This window comes from Pinus tabuliformis, chromosome 2_1 (genome assembly GCF_031772625.1).
Source record: "Pinus tabuliformis cultivar Carrire ecotype Pingquan chromosome 2_1, CPIR1, whole genome shotgun sequence".
Lineage (NCBI taxonomy): Eukaryota > Viridiplantae > Streptophyta > Pinopsida > Pinales > Pinaceae > Pinus > Pinus tabuliformis.
Window position 1 is genome coordinate 88414661 of NC_142299.1, and position 17482 is coordinate 88432142.

Here is a 17482-nt window from a genome sequence, read left to right on the forward strand (position 1 = left end):
CGAAAGTCTGTGTTGCTGAAAATTTGGAAAAAAAAAATCATCACGTCTTTGAGTAAGGTTTTATTCATATCCTATGGGGTTATGTATTTTGTATTTGATATGTATTTTATCCTTCAATTAGTCTGAGAGTCTTAAATAAACCCGAGCTATTCAAACTTACGAATGTACTGACTTTTGTTGTGCAAGTTACAAAGTCCTTTATTTTGATGTAGTGATGAATTTTTGATGCTTTGAAATGGTTTTTGAGGTGCTATAAGGATATCATAGCAATCAGGAGTTTCCTCAACCACTCTGTATAATAATAAATCATCATATGCTTAGATTTTTGAAGTTGTTGCAAAAGTGGCTTCTTTGCTACGAAAGTCTACTACATTTTTAGCCAAAGGGAGATAGTGTTTTTTAGGCTTTACTTCAGTTTTTGGGTTGTTTCATAGGTTCATAAGCTTCAAAGGTACATTCAAGGATGACCCATCAATTTCATTTTGTCAGAGATAGGCCACAAGTGTACAAAAATTGATATGTTTCACAAGTTGTTGTGAAATTGTCAGAAGCATTAGGGTTTAGTTAAAAATCAAATTTTTGGTACTATTTTTGTGTGTGGGAACTTAAGATAGATTTACAAGGGTGGAAACATGATCAATCATCTATTTTTTCTCATCCAAAGTTCAAGCATGTGATTAAAGCCATTCAAAGACAGCTCATTGCAAAAGTACATTACATAAACGTATTTTCACCATATCTCTTAAACCCTGCATCTGTTTTCCATGAAATTTTTATAGGAGATGCATGCGGGTGAGATGAATAAACTCAATTAATTTTAGCAAAAAATTATTCATGATTTTTTATAAACAAGCTACTATCTAGAATCATTTTTGGATTTTCTCGAGATCATGAATCATATTTGGCTCAAAACAATTTTGGAGATGATGTATGATGATAGTCACTTTTTGTTAAAATTTCAGCTCCATCGGACTCGCTGTTTTGGATATATTCAAAAAACACAGTCATTGCACAAAGGAGGCAGTGGAGACGTTGCATTTTTTATAGTTTCACTTCAAAATCGGTTTCTGAACTAAGGGAGATGAATTTTGAAAATGTGAAGGAGGTTTTTGTCAAACAATAGAAATCCTACGAAAACTCTCTCAGTGTTTGTACATGAATTACTTTTTTGGAATTACATGTGTCACTTTGAGACCCTTTTTGCACAATTTTGCCAAGCCAAATTTGTTGAAAGAGTTCTAAAATTTTTGAAATTCAACTTGGTGAACCTCCAACTTGTCATAATTGATTCCACGCTGATTTGGATGATGAATTTTGAATTTTTTTATACCAAATTCCATGATTTTCTCTTCAGTTAGCATATATTTGGTTAGTCAAAATCCAAACCCTAGATAGTAGGATGTGGGCATATTTTCCAAATATTTTATTCCTAAGGCATTGTAACCTCTTCCTATCTTTGGGAAAAGGATGGATTTCGACATAATTTGACTTAGGAAGAGAATATTGTATATAATTCATGAATTTGAATGTAAAATGGTTTTGTTGGTCAAATTGGAGAGAAAGAGACTTTGTGTGCATTGTATTTTATGAATATTTTTTCCAGTGAATGAAAGACAAAAGGTGATTTGTAGGGATTCTTGTGTCAGATCTTGATGGTGTTGTGCTTCTTTCATGTTGTAATTTTGTCTTATGTTTTTACACCTCTTGAATGTATGTATTCATGCTTGGAAGAACCATATTTTTAGCTCATAATTCATCTAATAGGTGCTCTGATTTTGTTTTACCAAGTGATCTATATTTTCTTCATAAAACAACATTCAAAATTTATCTATAGTTTGATACTCTTTGTGTTGTCTCCATATTTTCTCACAATCACCCTCCTACAATGAATTAATTCCATCACCAAGACTCCCTACCTTTCCCCCGTGGAAAGACCATTTCTCTTTTCATCTTATCACTAAAAAAAATAATAAATTTGACATGGCTCCATGCCCAATGGATATCTCTCCTTTCTTACCAGAAAATATTTGAAAATCATACCTTATTCAGCACTATACCTAGCCTAATATAGTTATTTGAATAACCTAATTGAGAGAGCCCTCTCCAAGGTGAGAAGGGCTAGATTCTAGCCTAAAAGTGGTTTTGTGGTTACCTCTGAAATTTCTCTCCTCAGCTTAGGGAAATTACAGAGTGCTAACATTTTGGCGTCATTGTCGGGGAGTGAAAGGTTCCATCTTCCCCACAAAATATTATTAAAATTTTAGATATTATTATTGATGGTGGAAAACAGTCAGATACATGAAGGATGTATCATTCACATGGCGACTCCAATCAGGTTTCAACCTTATCCAAAGACTCCACTGGCAGAAGGATCCAGAAATTAGGGTTTTACTGACGACTCTACTCGCTTGAGATGAGTTCTATATCTGCAAGGTATGCTCATTTAAATCAATATCACATTCCAGGATTTCCAAATCACATGCCTTATGTAGATTGGCGGGCTTATTTTCCAATATTCAATGATCAGGTAGGAGATGATGTTGCACTTCACTTGGTTAAATTTCACATGCATATGTGTAAGCTAAAGGTTGATTTTCATGAAGATTGTCTCTTGAATATGTTCATCGTATCCTTCGATGGAAATGCACAATCATGGTATGAAATCTTACCAAATGCTTTTTTATACTCTCTTAGATATTTTTATACAATATTTTATGAGAGATATAAAGAACATTATCCTTCTTTGTTGCTGGTCAAAGACTGTTGCGCACATTTTGGAAATTTTATTGAGCAATTGGAAAAAATTTATGAATATGATCAATTTATGGATGATGAGATTATAAAGGCTAGTCATGAGAACCCCTTTAACCATCAAGAAGAAGAAATAGAGACTAGCTTCCATCATATTCAAGAAAAATTCCCGCAAATAGTATCTTTTCTCTTGCCTGAAAATGAAGTAAATCAACATCCTGATGTACACAGTTATGATTCATCTTTTGTGTTTGAAGAAAATGTGCAGAAATCTTGTCAAATTTTAAGTCACCAAGAGAAAGAATAGGATAGACAATCAAAATTTTCCTCAACCCTTTTATTTCCTGGGCCTTTATTCTAATAACAATTGTATCAATTTCTAAGTTTCGAAATTCCATATATAGAAACTCAAAATAGTGAGTTCACTTTAAATAAAGATGAAGGTTTTCTTAATGAAAACATTGAGTTAAATAATGACAACTATACTCCACAGTTACAAGAGGATAATGAAGAGCAAGTTGTTTTAGACCCTTTGGAAAATAAAGAAACAATTCAAGATTTCATGCCTCTTGAATCATGTGAAGGGTTAATTTTTGACATTCTTGTTGTCCATGATGTGACCGTTTCATTTGAAGCCTTTCAAGAAAATTCCAATTTTTTTTCTTGTAGATGAAAAAGATGCTAAGTAGACTTATGTTTTTTCATTTGAAAATGATCATGAGGATTGCAGTGAAATTGAAGAAATGAAACGAAAGCATGAAGCTTGTCTTCTTCCTTTTGCCCATAAACAAGAAATAAACATAATGAACATTAATATTCTTAAAGATTATTTTTCCTTCTTGTTGGAATTATCAAGGGAGTTTATGCTTCTCACCAGTATAGGAATTGGATTCAGGATGGATTTTGAGTTGCTATTCTCAAAATTTTTCTTTCTCCTTGAGGAAAATAGGAGAAGAAAGAGATCAAATAACCATTCTCTTTTATGGTTACATTGGCCTTTTTCTGTTACCTGATCTAATAGATTCTTCCATAAATTTTGAGTAGGTAGGTGTTATGAATAAGCTCATCACGCTAAGTATTCTTTATAGTTTCAGTTTGCAGCAGAGTTTTCAATTTTTAGTGTACAATTTCGGTTTTAGTTTCAAGAATGGATTTGGGTCAGTTTGGGGATTTGAACAAGTTACCATTTTGAGTTTTAGTTTGCTTCAATGAAAATGAGAGCATCAATCAATTTGCAGTTTTTCAAGATTGGGAACAACCCAATGGATTAGGAACATCGTCTACAGTGTTCTTGGAACCTCACAAGGAGGATGCCATCCCCATTGGAGCCAATGTTAGGGTCCTATATTATAGGAAACTCGGTCATTTTTGTCTTACTATTCATTTGAGGCCATTTTTGTAAATATCAGTCTTAGTTTCATGAGTGATATGGTCTGAAGGGGTCTATTTGTCATAATTCAAAGTGTAATGGCATAAAGGATCATGATTTGAAAGGATAATCATGAGGGGTCATTATGTCATCATGGAAGAGTCTAGTGTTCATGTCATGAAAAAACTAGTCAGCATGAGTTTGTTATGATGATGTTTGTTACACAGTAATTTGTCACTGGTCCTACATTCCCTACTCTTGTACAAATGACAGTCCGTGTTACCAGTATCTATGTCATGGTGCCAAACATGTGTCAATTCCTTCCTTATGATCTCAGGAAGAAAGTGTCAGTTCATTGTCCCTAAAGCAAACCTCTTTTTGCCTAAGTTTCTGGGTCATCACAGGCCAGCAATTATCCTACCTACGACGATAGTCAAACATTACACTGGCTCTGTGTAGTTGGTGCACTATCTTTGTGTTCGACTTGTGCCGATACACTTTTGGCAAGTTTGTTCAACAACTCGTCGAAGCTTCGACATGAAACTTCTTCAGAAGCAGTTCCTGGGCTGGTTGTTGGGTCAAATGTGTTCGCTTCTCTCTTTTTGGGTAGTTGTTCCACCTTTTGGGCTAACTCCCTAAGAGATAAGCTCCTCCTCCCATCATTTTTGGAACCTCTCACTCCTATATATATCTCCTCCATGAATGAGATCTGGTGGCTGAAGAGTAGTTGAAAAGAAGCTGAAAGAGAGCTAGTTGTAACTTGATAGCTTCAGAAATCCAAGAGAGGAGTAGAGGTAGAGAGTGTGATTAGAGTGTGGAGATAGCCTCACATGTGTTTGGTTTGAGAAGATGTGTGAGTAGAGTTGGCCTAAGAACCTTTTGGTATCAACCTTTTGATCCAAAGAGAGAGTCATTTGTTCCCCCGGGAGACGGTTCACAAGAGAATGCTTACAGAGACATACCGACAGAACCCTTCAAGGAAACTTACGACGTCAAGGCATGGTTGTAAGTTTCACTTTGTTTTATATTAATACAAATCAACAGCGTGTTTCCTATATTGCATGTTTAATGTCGATAGCTTGAGGTTCCTTGACTCTTCAAGTAGAATGTATGGTTGTTTCTATTTGCGTTTGTGGTGTTTCTCTGCGTGTTAGTTTCAGGTACAAATGATCGAAAGAATGAGAGGTGAAGCAATGCGACGAGGACTTCATCAAACATCAATCTGAAGGTAAGTCTTCATTACACCATCTTTCTAAGGAAATACACTTTGATATTGTCTTGTTGTGACTAGACCCACTCTAGGGCTAGAGGGGTTGCCTCTGTCCATAGAGGGAACTTTCCTGTGTCACAATGTCATGTCAGTTATAAGAGTCAGTTTTTAGAGTTAGTTATGATTAGTTGTGTCATGTCATAGTCATCATTGAAAAGTGCCCCTTACTCATCTCTCACATCAACAAGTGGGCCATCATGATTTCAAACAAGGATATAGTGGCATGAAGAGTTTAAATTTTCTCGTGTCTCCTCATTTCCCCTCATTCAAAATTCATCTTGGCTCTGGAGAAATTTTGAAAGGTCGAAGAAGAGTGTTGTAGGGTTGTTAAGAGGAGTTATTGCATAAATTAGAGACTTGTTGCGAAAATCGGGTTGTTGCTGCGAAAGTCTGAGTGATGCTGCACATTTGGAAAAAAAAGTCATCATGGATCTAAGATTTTCTTCATCTCCTATGGAGTCCCATATGTTGTATGTGATATATATTTTATACCTTAAATGGTCTGAGAGTCTGAAAGAGACCCAAGTTATTCAAACCTAGGAATGCACTCACTTTTGCTATGCAAGTTACAAATTCCTTTATTTTGATGTAGTGATACATTTTTAAGGCTTTGAAATGGTTTATGAGGTGTTATAAGGATATCATATTAGGGAGGAGTTGCCTCATCTACTCAGTATCAAAAGAAATCATCATATTCTCAGAGTTTTGATGTTGTTGTGAAAGTGACAGTGTTGCTACAAAATTCTGCTACATTGTCAACTGAAGGGAGATAGTGTTTTGGAGGCTTTCTTTCAGTTTTGGGGTTGTTTCATAGGTTCATAATCTTCACAGGGACATTCCAAGACAACCCATCAGTTCATTTTATCAAAGATAGGCTGCAAGTATATAGAACTTGGAATGTTGCACAAGTTGTTGTGAAACTGTCAAAAGCATTAGGGTTTAATTAAAAATCAAATTTTTGGCATTATTTTTGTGTGTGGAAACTTAAAAGATTTTACAAGGGCGGCACCATCATCAATCATCCAGTTTTTCTTAGCCAAAGTTCAAGCATGTGATTAAAGCCATGGAAAGACAACTCGCTGTGAAAGTGCAATGTGCAAATGTATTTTCACCACATCTCTTAAACCCTGTACCCATTTTCCATGAAATTTTTACAAGATATGAATGGGTGTGAGATGAATAAACTTAGTTAATTTCAGACCAAAATGTTTCACAGTTTTCGAGAAACAAGCTACTGTCACCTACAACCATTTTTGGATTTTCTCGAGATACGTGAATTAGATTTAGCGCAATTTTTTTTGGAGACGTGGTATCACGATAGTAACTTCTTGTAAAAAAATCAGCTCCATCAGACTCATCATTTGGGAGATATTCAAAAAACATAGTTGTTGTGCAAAGGAGGCAGGGTTGACACTGCGTTTTTTATAGTTTCAATTCAAAATTGGTTTCTAACCTAAGGGAGATTAATTTTGAAAACGTGAAAGAGGTCTTTGTCAAAATCTAAATAAATTACAAAAACCTTTCTCAGTTTTGTCACGGGAATTACGTTTTTGGAATTACATGTGTCACTTTGAGACCCATTTTTTACAATTTTGCCAAGCAAAATTTGTTGACATAATTCTATAATTTTTGAAATTCGACTTGGTGGACCTCCAACTTGGTATAATTGATTCCAATATGATTTGGATGATGAAGTTTGAATATTTTTATACCCAATTCCATGATTTTCTCTTCAATTATCATACATTTGGTTAGTCAAAAACCAAACCCTAGATAGTAGGATATGGGTGTATTTTCCAAATATTTTATTCCTAAAGCATTGTAACATCTTCCAATCTTTGGGAAAAGGATGTATTTCGATGCCCTTTGAATTAGGAAGAGAATATTGTAGATAATTCATGAATCTGAATGTAAAAGTGTTTTTTTGGTCATATTGGAGAGAAAACGACTGTGTGTGCATTCTATTTTATGAATATTTTTATTGGTGAACGAAAGACATAAAGTGATTTGTAGGGATTCTTGTGTCAGATCTCGACAGTGTTGTGTTTATTTCATGTTGTAAGTTTTTATTATGTTTTTACACCTCTTGAATGTATGTATTCATGCTTGGAAGAACCATATGTTTAGCTCAAAATTCATCTAAAAGGTGCTATGATTTAGTTTTACCAAGTGATTTATGGTTTATTCTTAAAGCAACATTCATAATTTATCTACAATTTGATACTCTTTGTGTTGTTTCCATATTTTCTCAAACTCACCCTCCTACAACGAATTAATTCCATCACTAGGACCACCTACCTTGCCCCTGTGGAAAACCCTTTCCCTTTTCATCTTATCACTCGACAAATAATAAATTTGGCATGACTCCATGCTCAATGGATCTGTCTCCTTTCTTACAAGAAAACCTTTGAAAATCAGACCTTATTGAGCATTATACCTAGCCTAATATTAGATTATTTAACAAACTAAGTGAGAGAGCCATCTCCAAGGCTAGAAGGGCTAGATTCTAACCTAAAAGTGGTTTTGTGGTTACCTTTGAAATTTCTCTCCTCAACCTAGGGAAATTACAGAGTGCTAACATATCTCTCTTGATGTTTGCTGAGAATGAGAACACGGATGAACGCACATTCACTATAATCTTTCGAGGTTTGTACGATTGTTGTTCTAATACAAAAGGTAAAACTACAAATCGGTTAAAGTTAGTTGTTATGGCACATCTTTCTACTAGTAAGCAAGATATTCTATTTCTTGTACAAGTTATTCACAATCATATATTTATTTATGCACATTTCTTTATACTATTACTAATTTCTTGCATCCTTGTACTTGTAGGTTAGGAACAACTTTGATGGTTGCATTGGAAATTTCACTTCACTTGGCCCTGAACTTCTAGTTGGTTAGGTTAGGAGTAGGTCTAATTAAATTTTAATTTTTCCTTTTCATTGCATTGACCTTACATTTTGCTTCTCATATAATCTTTCCTTTTGTTTTGTTTTCTTTCTTTATCCACTCTCTTGATTTTATTTTTCCTGTTGTGTCATGTCTTTTCTTTTTATTAATAAGACTGTGCATGAAAATTACTCTTGTTTGGCTCAAAAAGACAATTTGGTGAAGCTTTGAAAGGGATTTATGACACACATCAACACTGTTAGGTAAAATTGACTCGGCGCTTGAGTCAAGGTTGACTTGGTTAGATAGTAGTGGTTTTCGGCACATGGTATAGCGTACCCATGGTATTATGGTCCATGGTATTACATGTAATGGAGCCTTTAAAAGGCTCAAAATACTTCATTGTAATGTAGGCCTCAAGGTGAGTGGTGAAGGCTCACTTGGCCAGATTGGCCATGGTTTTGGCCAATGCTAATGAAATCTCATTAGATTGGGTTTTTCCCTGGATTTTGGGTTTTCCTGGATAAATATTATGCTTATAATATTTATGTGTATTGTTGTTGGTTATTTTATTATTCTCTATGTAAATATCAATAAATCTTAGTAATAATTTATCTGTCTCCCTTTTCAAAATTCTTAAAAACTGGTATTGGAGCTAAGTTGTCTTCAGAAGGTTTTTTTTTCCAAGGGTTTGTATTGGCCTGGTAAATAGAGAGATAATTGAGTTTTTCTTCCAAGGGTTTGTACTGGCTTGGTAGATAGAGAGATAATTGAGTTTTGCTTATAGATCTGGATCAAAAGCCATAGATTATGAAGCAAAGTTGCACGCTATTGGGTCATGAGAGATTCAGTGGATGAGGAGGATATGTGCACGTGGACTAATTAATTGATGAACCATGTACCTGAAAGAACGCGTAGATAACTGGCGGTTATAGCGGCTATTGACCCATGTAATTTGGTAGATGGGTTCTTTTTATATAGACATTGATTTCATATGTATAAAGAAAACAACAAGGGTAATTTTTTTTATTATAATGGAGGGAAATTTTTAATTTCCATGTAAATGGGCATCCTACTATGTAAGACCTGGTAAGGCATGTGTACTCCTGGGTAATTAAGGGTAAAGTCTAGGTTAGACCTAAGGAATAGGGGGATGTCAGGTTAACAAATCCTCTTTAAAAACTTTGAAGGGGGTAAGGGCTAGAGTGAGTGGGATTGTCTCACTTAGTGGAGTTTCGCTGGATTTAGTCAAGGAAACCCAAGTCAAGTTTAAGGGGCGAATTGTTAGGTAAAATTGACTCAGGGTTCGAGTCAAGGTTGACCTGTTTAAGTAGTAGCGGTTTTGGGCACATGGTAGAGCGTACCCATGGTATTATGGTCTGTGGTATTACATGTAATGGAGTCTATAAAAGGCTCAGAATACTTCATTGTAATGTAGGCCTCGAGGTGAGTGGTGAAGGCTCACTTGGCCAAATTGGCCAGGGTTTTGGCCAATGCTAATGAGCCCTCATTGGGTTGGATTTTTCCTTGGATTTGGGGTTTTCCTAGATAAATATTATGTGTATAATATTTATGTGTATTGTTGTTGGTTATTTTATTATTCTCTCCATAAATATCTGTAAATCTCAGTAATAATTTATCTCTCTGCCTTTTTAAAATTCTTAGAAAACACTTGGTTAACTTTCATTCAAATAGAAAGTTATAAGTAGAACCATGATGTCCGTATCCATTTTAGGATATTCATTCCTTAGCTCGATATGGTAATTGAATGCAATTTTGTTTGTTGATCCAATTAATTAGGGAAGGGAAAGGATAGAACTAAGAGAAAGCATACTAATTTTAGAGGTTTATAATAGCTTATAAAGGAATAACCTCTCTTTCTCTCAATAAGTTAGAATTCCTCTTCCTTCCGAGCGATATAAACACTGATAAAATTTCAATGAGCTTATTGAAAATAAAATAAGGTATGAAAGAAGATAAAGGCTTACTAAGGAAAGAGGTGAAGCAAGCAAATTTTCTAGGATACTGAACTGGTCTGTTGACAATGAAGCAATGCTTGTGCTCTTGTAGTGACTCCTTCAGGGTACTGAATAGGTCTTTTGGCAGCGAAGCAACACTGGAAATGGAACTAAATATTTGGTCATATTAAGCTCGTGAATATATACTATCCTTCTCCTGGATCAAAATAATTGGGATATGGTAAGCCTTTTAAATCTATTTAGCTGATAAAGGGGGATGGGAGAGACTACATCTATAACCAAGATAAATGGGGAAGCTGAGGTTGATCAGGCGCTCAAAATTTAGCTCAAAAATAAAATTTCTTGGATCGGTGTGGAACCTAAATGACCGCATAGTGCTCGTCATCCAAAATGCAGCGCAACTCATTTCACATGAAACAGACACCGTATGCTCCCATAATCATGTCTTGTTCGCTTTCCCAAATAGACGATTTTTTTGCAAAATGTGATAGCCCAGTCAGGAGTCCGTATTACTGACATGGCGCTGACTATGCAGGCTGAGATGGAAGTTTTGACTGGTCAATGGGCCTTCAGCGAATCATGTTGTGCCAAGTGGCATTATCTCATTAGGTGTAGTTGGCGGTTATTGATTGTGTGGTTGGTGGCCAACCACGGGCTAACATGTGGCCTGACAAAAGGTCACCACGTGGCAGCCCTGGGGCCATCAAAATTTTGGGTCAAGGTTTAGGTAGTAGCAACAAGTGTCGAACCTGCAACCACCAAGCCAACTACCAACATTCCATTGCAAGAGTTCTTAACAAACTATGTCTCCAACCTACATTTAAATTGTATGGGCACGCCTTTCCAGGGGAAAGGGCTAGCCCTTGGACATGCCTCCACATGTGACCACCAACGGAGTAGTGTAGGATCCTGGCCGGTGGAGGTGGGCTATTGGCCTTAGCCCTGAGCACGTGGCCCCCATATGGCCACGAATTTCAGATTATAGACATTAGAGAAAATTTAAAGTGTTTGACAATTTCACTATGAAATCGGGAGAAATGATGCCCGATTAGCAGAAATCCAGGTGAAATTGTACGACGGTGCCAGGTTTTGGGGAACTTGTGATGTGACTAGCATAAAGACTTGGGAAGTCCATAACCTATTTGTTGAGCATTGGAGAAGGTATGTTATTTTCATTTACTTTGTTATCTTTTCTTCAAAACTCACAACCTTTTCACATCATGAGCTAGGCATATGACAAAAAAATATGATAAAATCTAGAAGATTTATATGTAATGTGAAATAACTAATAATTACCCTTTTTCTATGCAGAAAGAGGAGAAAACGGAAGACTGTCATCCCAAAGGAAAGAACGAGACCAAGTTAACTGTTGTCCCTTTGGCAGGGAACCACGTTCAAACAAGGTGATCCAAATTGGAGTGTAACAGCTAGAAAAAAGAAAAGGAGATCTCCAATCGGCGCAAAAGAATAAGAGTATATCTGCAAACTAACAGCTTGGCGAATCCCTCAGGATCCTTTGATCCTGAGGGATCGCTATCTTAACAATCCTCTGCATTGTGGATATCGCCGCTCGGCTGTTATAATAAGGGGTAGCATTGTTAGCTTGGGGAAAGAGGGGAGAACTATTGTTATTCCTATGAAATCTTTCTTGGTACTTGAACTTTGATCATCGACTCTCTTTGAAGAGCGATTCATTGTAACTCTGTTTAATGTTTTAATATAAAAACCTGGTTGTTGTTCTATCGTTGATTCTGGAGTAGCCTTAAGCAGTGAGTCCCTGAAGGCTAAGGGCCCGACCCTGGTGGATCACTTGCTCCTGTACCATATTTCTAATTTATGTGTGGTTTGATTTCTTCCATTTACTCTGTTCAGTAATCTGACATGCTTTACTGTTTCACATATCAGCTCTGTTATATATACTTGACTAAGTAATTTTATTATCTGCTACAAGAATGCTATGTTATTCATTCTAACTTTTTATCACACTGTTGTTTCTTTTGACAATTGATATAACATTGCTATTCCTTACAGATTGCCATTCAATTATAGATTAACCGCGATGTATGTTCCTAAATCGGTACTACTATATGATTTATTCTTAAATTGTGACTACTGTTCATTTGGGATTTCCATTCTGTTGTGATCGCAGTTGTTGTTACTTTATAGCTGTGATTCATGCTTGTTGTATCGAAGCTCAGATTACTGTTCCCTTTACTAATTAAGTGTGTCGCGTGTTTAACTTGGGTTGTTGTATATTAATATTTAAGTTGCTGTTCTATACTTTATTTCTAATAGTCCACTGTTCCATTTCTGTTTGCTGTTCAATTCAAAGGCTGTTACTTAATTCCTATAGATTATAATTATTGCTGCATCCATTTCTTTAGGTTAAGGTTTTGCTGTTCAATCCTATTTATAAAGATAGTTGTTGTTCCATTTCTTGTCATTTGAAGATCATCATTGCTTTGGTGTGCAGAAGGTCTGAGATTGTAGTGAACGCCAACATATGCTGTCTAGTTCCCAGTTTGATGATCCTTTCTTTGAGTGCCTTTTTTATTGCATCAGTTTATAGAGGGAAGAGTTACTGCTACTGTACCCTTGACTAATAAATTGTTGTAGCTTCCTAGACGCATGATTTGAGTCCTAGGTTTCTTTTTTATTTCATTCCAAGCATCCGTTTACTCTTGTATTGAGATCACTATACTACTAGCATTACTCTGACAAATGACCGCCTCAAACCGAGTACACTCTTTGAAATAACAAATCATTCCTGGATTGACAATTAATGTAGGGTAAATAGAGGTGAAAAAGACCCTTTTTACTGCTTGACATTTTGGCACCATTTCCGGGGAAGAGTGTAGCCATTTGTTTCTTTTCTAGAGTAGTGTAAGAACCTGCTAGGAGAGAATTGAGTTTTAAAAATGGAAGGTAAGAGCATGCGTACGGAGCATGTAATACCCTTGCTCCCCTGCTCGCTTTCCTGTATATTTGTTGCTGTTTTTTTGGGTAGAAATTAGCTTTTGATTTGTGTGCATGACTAAGCAGAAAAAGCTTGAGAAAAAATCCTAAACCTCTACCCAAGCTTGATAAAGCTAAGGGGTCGGTGACCCTTGGACGATCAAACTTTATAGATGAAATCCTTAGGAAAGCAGAATCTCAGCCTTTAGTAGGGCCTAGAAAAGTTACTTCTAGACAACGTACTAGTTCCCTTCAGGCCACAAGATCACCATCTGTAGCCTTTGCTGAGGTGCATAGTCACACCAAAGAGCAAGATTTTCAAGAAATTGAGAATTCTAGCCCAAAATCATTGCAAGAAGGGAACCTTAGCAACCTCTGTGAAGGGAGAGGAGAAACCAGGGAAACTGAAGAACCAAGATCTCCTCTTGGGATAATTCTACCATTAAGCAGCCCAGATAAGGGAAGTGCTACAAAAATCATCCATAACGAAGTTGAAGAACCTCAAGAGCCAAAAACCCCCTAAACATTAGGAGCTCTCATCATCCCAGATAAAGAAATTGCTGTTAAGGCCATTCTTGTTGAAGTTTATCCCCCTCGTCAGCCTAGGAATACTCTCCTAAACATCCCAAAAGATTATTGGCACATATTTGACCAAATGGCCCAAAACCAGCCAAACACCCAAACTTCTACACTGCAATAACCCATTGTGGACACTGCAGCTAACACTCCCATGAAAGCAATTCCTCTCCAGCATATCCCTACATTCCATGGCCTTACATCAGAAGATCCAGATGCATTATTGTTTGAATTTGATGTGCTATGTAGAGGTTATGACTATACCACCAACCCCTAGAAACTGAAATTATTTCCCTCTACATTAAAATGGGCTGCTTTAATATGGTTTATGGGGTTGGGTTGTGGTGTTAAAAATAATTGGGATCAAATGAAAGAGTCTTTTCTAAAAAAAATCAGGATTATTGTAGGTCTAGAGAGTTGAAAGATGAAATATTTCAGATGGTAGCTAGACCAAATGAAACATTAGAAGAATATGTTGAGCGTTTTCAGTATAGTCTTCAAAGATCTCCTTATGCATCAATACCCTTACCTGATAATGTATTAAAAATAACATTAATTAGAGTAATGAAGGAACAATGGATTGAAACACTAAATATTATGGGAAAAGGATATATTTATTAGGAAAATTTTGCTGACATTATTAATTTATGTATTAGGAGTTCAAGAGGTAGCACAAGACTAAAACCAGCAGAACATGATCGGTTTGCAAGAGATAAAAGAATTTATGCAGAAGGAGTAACTTGTGCAGAAATTGGAAATTTATTAGAAAATTTCAAAACCGACATATTGGGGACTCTGACAACACAACTTGATATTATGCAGGCCAAGCAGAAACAAGCAGAGGCAGAACAAAATTTGGCAATCTTCTGTCCCAGGTGCAGAAAGAAACACAACCACAAAGAATGTCTGTTAGATGCGGTTCAATTTTGCGCCATTTGTACAAAAGACCATTCTACAGAGAGTTGTCCCTCACTTCCTGGATTGAAAGCATTCTTCAAGGAAGCAGAAGAAGAGCCAGAACCAGTGTACCTACTTAATCAGTGCCGTCAATGGTAGCCACAACAATCAGGTATGTTCTCCGATCTAGCTTTTTCTTTTCAGCCTCCACAATATCATGCTCAACAATATAATACTATGTGGCAAAATCAACCTCCATTCTCAAATCTGTCACAACAACCATTTCCTTCATCATCACCATGGCCAAATCAAGCAAGTCAACCCAATTGGCCAAAGTTTCCTTATGCCCCACCATATTGGCAAAACAATTTATATCCAGCGCAATTGTCCCCTCCTACTTCACAGAGTCAAACATGCAAACAAATTGGCAAAGACCAATAAATAAGCCAGTAGGAACCATTCCGCTCCCTCAACCTACACTACCAACATTACAACAAAACCCCCAGTGTAATTTAAGACCGCAACTACCAGCCCAACCCAACCCTAATCCAAATAATTGAAACACCAGAGATAGAAACTGATCTAAGGGAGTGTAATGACCTTCAATTAAGATCTAGGTGCATCATTGAAACAGAGGGAGATAAAACCGCTCAAGTTGAAAATCAATTACCTATAGAAAAACCACTGCAAGAAGAGGGTGTGATCAAAAAACAAACTCATAATCAAGTAATCACATCTTCTCCTCCATTCCCAGAACGATTAATTATGCCACGACCTATACAACATCCTGATTTTGACATTCTGGGAGAACTTAAAAATCTATACATAAAAATTCCACTCCTCCAAGCCATCCAAGACATCCTAATATATGCAAATACCATCAAAGAGCTATGTATAAAAAACTGAGGAGAATAAAAACTAACCCAATAGTCCAAGTAGTTGGCACCTTATCCGACCTATTATCAGGAAAAGAAACACCTGTTAAATATGAAGACCCAAGATATCCAATAGTAACAGTACAAATCAATGGGAAAACTTTTGCAAATGCCTTAGTTGATTTAGGGGCTGCAATTAATATCCTAACAAACACCACTTGTCAAAAACTGGACATTACATCAGTAGAACCAACCTCCACTTTATTAGAACTGGCTGATCGATCCGTGCTTAGGCCAGAAGACACACTACATGTTGTCATGGTATCCGTTGATTCCTAGGAGTATTCTGCTGACTTTCTAATAATAAACCCCAAAAACCGACTTTATGGACATCCATTGATTTTAGGCATACCTTGGCTTGCAACCACTGACGCTTATATTTGTTGCCTACAAGGCAGTATGACCATAACTACAGGGGCTAATATCAAGAATCTAGCCTTGTATCCTCTAGCCCAGCCAAGTGTCACAATAATGAAAACTAACAAACATCCTGTATTATACCTCACCGAAAAATTAGATCCCCATTAACCATAGAAGATGCCCTTGATTTCAAAGATCAAACAGAGGATGATGTCATTAACAACTTTCTTAGCCAGACTAAATCTAGATCCCACATACAATGTCATATGATAGAAGCAGCATTTGATAATGAATTAGAAGAATATCCTCTCAAAGGCACTCACGATCAAACAATACGTAGTACCTCTGTATCAAATAGCAAAACTGTAGAAATTGAGCTAGGAAAAACTTTAAACATTAATGGCAACCTGACTCCAGAAAAAGAACACAAGCTAATCCAGCTACTGAGAAAATACAAAGAAGCATTTGCATGGGATTATCCTGACATGAAAGGAATTGATCCCCAGTTATGTACACACCACATTTACATTGAAAAGGATGCAAGACCTGTTCACCAACCACAAAGGAGACTTAACCCTCATGTAAAGGACATTGTAAAAGCTGAACTTCAAAAATTTTTAGATGTGAACTTTATTTACCCTATCTCCAATATCAAATGGGTCTCTCTGCCTGTAGTGGTACCAAAGAAGAATTGAAGGTGGAGGATTTGTGTAGATTATAGAGAGCTAAATAAAGCAACACAAAAAGACCACTTCCCCCTTCCATTCATTGACCAGGTATTAGATATGTTAGTAGGAAAGAAATTATTTTCTTTCTTGGATGGCTTCAGTGGATACAATCAAATTCAGATTGCCCCTGAAGACCAAGACAAAACTACTTTTACCTGTCCTTGGGGAAAATTTGCCTACAGGGTTTTACCTTTTGGCCTATGAAATTCCCCTGCTACATTTCAAAGAGCTATCCTCAGCATCATTTTAGATTTAATAAATGAAGGGCTCAAAGTATATATGGATGATTTTACACCATACAGAGATGATTTCGACCCAGCATTGGACACACTAGAAAAAGTGCTGCAGCGATGCATTGCCACCAGGCTCTGTCTGAGCCATGAAAAATTATATATGATGATGATTGAAGGACTTATTCTAGGCCATTATATTTCAGCAGCTGGAATGCAAGTAGATCAAGCCAAAATTCAAATAATTTTGTTAATACCTACTCCTATCACTAAGACAGAGGTACGCAATTTTCTTGGATTTTATGGTTATTATAGAAGATTTATAGAAGATTTTTCTCATACTATTGCACCTTTATATGCACTAACAAGGAATGTTAACTTTGTTTGGACAGAAAAATGTGATCATGTAGGTTTTAAGTCTGTACAGAAATTACCTGCATATGAATTCTTAAACAAAGAAAATAAACAATGCGAGAGCATAACACATAAAACACATATACACAGAGATTTTCCCCTGGATCCCAAAACCGAGACTACCAGCTT